At 31.9% G+C, this 5,440-nt stretch overlaps 1 long non-coding RNA gene across 1 annotated transcript; it reads left to right on the top strand.

The window, feature by feature from the left end:
• The first annotated feature begins 470 nt into the window (after positions 1-470).
• LOC111401415 lies at positions 471-1,760 on the top strand. The gene is made up of 2 exons (XR_002704006.1): positions 471-766; positions 1,426-1,760. It is a non-coding gene; the product is annotated as an uncharacterized LOC111401415 (long non-coding RNA).
• Positions 1,761-5,440: the final 3,680 nt, after the last annotated feature.

Here is a 5,440-nt window from a genome sequence, read left to right as displayed (position 1 = left end):
ACTATTAGGGTTTTATTTAAACACAAATTATAAAATAATATTTAAAGGTCCAAAAGAATTTAATGAAAATAAATATAAGTAAATACCAAATTCACACCCATATATAAAATAGCGGATAAGAAAATTACTGCCACCTTCTATAGCTAAATGAGTTTGTTAAATCCTAGGGTTTAAGAGTTTTAGATATTCTAAGATAGATCTTCCAAAGAACAAGGCCTTTTTCGTATAAACCAATTCATTTATATGTCTATTTAATTAAATTTATATGAGAATATAATTTTCTTTTAAAAATAGATATATAGGAAGTAACACAGATAACAAAGTAGCTATGACTATTTTCGTAAAAGTTAGTGGAATAATGCTGGGCGCACAGGGATATAGACACGGTTCGGAGAGGGACTTAAAATCTTTTCACGTGGCATCCTTTATTTTCTTGCAATAAAATAAAAGAAAACTATTGGAATTTAAAAACACTAATAATGTGACTCCATTTCTCTGTACGGGAGAAACCCCAACCATTTTCTTTACCCATTTCAACACTCAAAAAGGTTATCACTGCTCCTCTCCAAGCCCCGCCATCCCTCAGTCGAAGTGCAGCACTTCCACCGTCATCATCAACATTTTTGACCACACTTCGATCCCACCCATTTTCCCCATATTACGCAGTTTCCTCCTAAATCCGTTTCGACGTTTAGACGGGAGAAAACCCTCTCCTTACTACCTAGCCGTTGTCGTAGTTGGAGGTACTTTGGGATGACTTCCACTGGTATGTGTAGAAAGCCATTACCAGTATTGTTCATATATGTAAAATAACCCAAACCTCTCAATTTTTGTATACTTTTGCCGATTTTTTACTAGCTTAAATTATAAGAGACTTGAAGATTTGGGGAAATATTTGCTGGTGTTGTTTTAATTGAGTGTTTAGATAAGAATTTGACAGCTTGCTTCATGGAATAGGAACTTAGACGGCGCTTGCTTCCCGGCTTTTGTTGCGGACGGGAACTCACTTTATTAAATAGAATAAAATGCACTCTCTTTGGTAGTTATTTTTAGAGTTTATCTTAAAAGTTTACATCATGTCCAAGCTCACCTCTTAAAAATGTAAACTTGCTTCTCTTTTGAACTGAAGCGAACATACATTTGCTGCATCTTCCATATTTTTATGTTGGACGTGTATTTATATATGATTTATACTGTAAATTGTTTATAAATACATTTCAAACATACTTTGTCATTCTCTTAGCATTCTGAAATTTGATGATTCTAAATGTTTTGGTGTAACCCAGCTTGCTAAAACTATAAGTCACATTCTGAAATTTTGATTAATACATTTGTGTATTATTGAATATTCATTGGTAGAGCGAATTGTTTATTGTGAAATTGCATTTGTTTGAGTTGATGCTCTGTGATTTTTTTTCATCGTAGAATGGGCGGTAGGAATTACGAAATCTATCACAGTTGTAGAGCTAAGGGACATTTCTTTGCTGATTGCCCACAAAAACACCGATGCCCAAATTGTGAGCACGGATTTGAGAATTGTTTCGTGGTGGAGAAGGGAAGTGGTCGACCTGATTAGTAGCTATTAATCGATATAGTGGCTAGTACATAATCTTTTGTATGAGGTCGAAATATTTTCAGCGAAGATATGTAAATTATGTTTGTAAACAGCGATCGCATCTATGAGATTAGTCTCAAAGTGCTATCCTTTTTGTATAATCTTGGGAAAATCTACCTTTTTGTTTATCTATTTGTGCTTTCTATATTATGTTAGTGAAGTCATCTCACTAAATTATGTTCTACACATTTCGTTGTATAAATCACTTTTAATGACTAAGATAAGTTAAGTTACCAGATGGAGGTTGAGATACTATAATCTCTAATATGTTATTTAATGAGTACATGATAGCCCCACTATTGTTTAGTAAAAAATTTGTCTACATCAATTTCTTAATAATCACAGGAATCAAATGTGTACATTAATCTTATTATTCACTTGTGAAATGCAATTCATACAACCTTACTTGACTGCTTTATAGTTTGCTCCATAATTTACAACACAAATTAAATTTCTATCAAGGCTAATGAAAAAGCAGCACATAATAAAAAGCATTCAAAAGGTGGCCAAAACTGAATAACACTGAGAAAATTAAATAAAAACAATAGAGCTTTCTTGTTGATTCCTCTCCCCGCCCAAGGCAGATTCCAACAATAGAAACAAACATAGTAATAGAAGGAGCAAAATATAAAAAAAGCCTTATTTTATTTTATGATTCAAATTCATTCCAAATGAAAGGGTCCAAGAAAAGGAACCGCCAAAAACCACTTTCTTGAACCCTGACCCAAACAAAAAGATGTTGCATTTCACATGTGCACTCAATTCTCGATTACATCGATATAACCTGTACTTCGAAGGACTAGTTTAGTGATTGTGCTCGAGGTGGACCGTGTTAATCCTCCAAACTCCATATATAACTGAAGATGCTGATATCCTCGCTTTACAACCCGTCTGAATTGTTGGTTGTGGCCTCAAAGAACTGCTAGTCTTACCAATTCTTCAGCCTTCCAAGCCACAAGTCAACGTTACATATCTCATCTCTCCATTATCCCCCTTTTTTGAATTCCTTTTCTTCATTGGAAAACTAACGCCATAAGAATATTTTTTGTAGAAGTCAAACATTTCTGTCACATCTTTAAACTCCATTCCTATTGAGGGCACAATCATTTCATCTCCCACTGAGGTTACATCTTCCATTATGTTAACAGAGTCCTTGATGTTCTCGTCGTAGGATTCTACCGTAACATCAACATGCTCATTTTAAGCTTCGTCCATAATTCTGACAATATTGCAATGACATATGTGAACACATTTAGGAATCTATAATAACACAACAATGGTAATTGCGGGAAAACAAATGAAATTTTTATTTTGTTTCCCTCCGACTTCGTTACTGAAAAATGCCATGGTTAGGAATTCTGTAATGATCACACTACAATTAATTCTTGGTTAGAAATCCAACATCTCTTTACTGGAAAAAAGAGTTTTTGTTGCTTTTAGTCGATTGATTACCTTTATACATCTTTTACCTATCCCTAACGAAAGAAAAGATCATTGTAAATTTGAATATCAGTTTGCAATCCCAATCAATTCTAACAACCGAAACCCATCTCCTCCAAAACTGAAATACCCAATATACAAGTTTAGTTTTAAACATTCCTCTTTATTTTCCCATATTTTAACATATTGAAAATAGAAAAATAAAAATAAATATTTTATTCTATGAATGACATGTCATTTTAGGCGATGGATAAAGATCTCGTTCTGAATAAGGGTACCTTAATGTTAGTCGGAGGAGAAGCAACATTGGTCGGAATTTTAGAATGTGTTCGGAGGAGAAGCACACGTTGGTCGGAATTTCCTTCTGGGCAATTTTTGTTCGGGACGTTGAGCTGCTAGAGATTTTGATGGAAAAGTAATAAAATATTTGAAAGTAACGTCTTCCAATTTTTACACACGTGCAAGCCCATTCCCCACCTTTTTATTATTATTATTTTTTTTTGGTCCTTGTTGTCGCAAACATGACCTTAGATTGTCAAACTCAATTCGTTAATAATCTATAAACACGAATAGAATTGCATATAGTGGTCATAGTAAAAGACCACTTCACCTAATTTTAGATGATAGGAAAATTACCTCACATATATTCGATCTAGATTAATCTTGGAAATTTCAATTATTTAATTACAAAATCCATTGCTGAAGCCAACTATTTAAGTATGAATAATAATATATAGAACCATCTAGTTATCTACACTTTATAAGATCTGTTAGATGAGTTACGTAACTTTGCATTTAAAATGAATATATTATTTATTTCATATAATTGTTACCAAAACTAGTGCTTAACGCCAATAATAATGAATAACATTACTTTTTGAGTATTTATCACGATCCAGCCAAATTTTAAGACAACACTCCTAAACATATATTAAATGGCTAGTAACTAAGGAAAAACGGTTCTTGAGAAGATTGATACTTAAAAATTTATTGAACTTCCATAGGTGTTCTGAATTTTACAGTCTCTTACTATCTTGCACTGATCTTTTCAATGAATTATTGGATGTTTGTTTCATCAATCCTCAAGTTGTAGTCGTTGTTGTTCTGAATACCACTTCTTGTGGTACTGAAATAATGGAAAGAAGAGTACCTCAAAAATTATTATGAGACCAATGGTGGCAATGTTTACACGCGAGTATTTAATTATCTTAGTATATGGAGAGCTTTTTGGGAACATATCTAGCTTTAATTGCATAATTCCATCGTGTATAAACATTATTCGCGTGCTTGATTTTATTAATTGCAGCAAGGATGTGATTCAGAAGCGTATTAATTTGACAATGAACAATTAAACAACAAGAAGCAAAGAATTAAGGGCAAAGAAAAAAAATTAATTTTTGCTCATATATTCAAGTGTATCTATTACAATAAATAAAGTCATCTATATATAGAGTAAATAAGATAAAATTGAAAGAACTTATATTAAACTAAATTTTTTTTAAAATATTAAGATTCAAATAATCTATTTAAACTTTTATAATTTCAATTAAATTCTATACTAAAATTCTATCTAAACTTCATCTCTATCTCCATGATTTTTCTCATGACTAGTATAATTCGATTTCGACGAGGTAGACTGGAACTCCAAAATTCAAAGAAGTCGAATCTTTTGTCTTGACCAAATGTTTGTACTAAATCATTGACAACAACATATGGTTGAACTTTTCCCAATGGGGAGGAGGTCTTTCTTATCAATCAAGTCTCGAACTTGATAAATTAAGACAACGAAAGCTGTAAATCATCATGAAGAATGTGATCTGAGTAAGGGGAGAACTCTCTTTTTAATGAAATACAAATGTTGAACTCCAAAAAGTAACAACTTTTACAACCCATCCACGAAATCTTCAACTGATTGTGCATAATGAGGAACACATACTACCAAAGTAGACTAACTTATAGAGAAAAATAATTGCAATATCAAAAGCTCAAATGAACTTAATAAGGAACAACTCTGTTATATTGAAATATGAATATCATTCAAGTGTGAGGCAAGTCAAATTAATTATCATTATATGAATGTTCTAAGAATATTTTCTTAACATGTTTAGCAAATTGAGTAAAAAAGAAATGCAACAAAGCATAATAATTATCATTAAAATGTCCAAGCTAATAATGCACATCAAAAGTAAGCTCAAAATTTCATAATTAAAAATAATTTATCCTCTTATTGTGTCATGAAATTTAGGATTATTGATTAAAAAGGTAGGAGCTAGCATAATGTGTCGATAATTAGTATGCAATATCCAAATATTTCTACGAAGAGTATATAAGCCAACAATTGCTTTCAAAAACATTTTGATAGCTTGAGAAGTATCGATCATTCGA

The sequence above is a fragment of the Olea europaea genome, chromosome 10 (genome assembly GCF_002742605.1).
Source record: "Olea europaea var. sylvestris chromosome 10, O_europaea_v1, whole genome shotgun sequence".
Taxonomy (NCBI): Eukaryota; Viridiplantae; Streptophyta; class Magnoliopsida; order Lamiales; family Oleaceae; genus Olea; species Olea europaea.
Note: the sequence above shows the minus strand (reverse complement) of the source record. Positions and strands in the feature narration are given on the sequence as shown.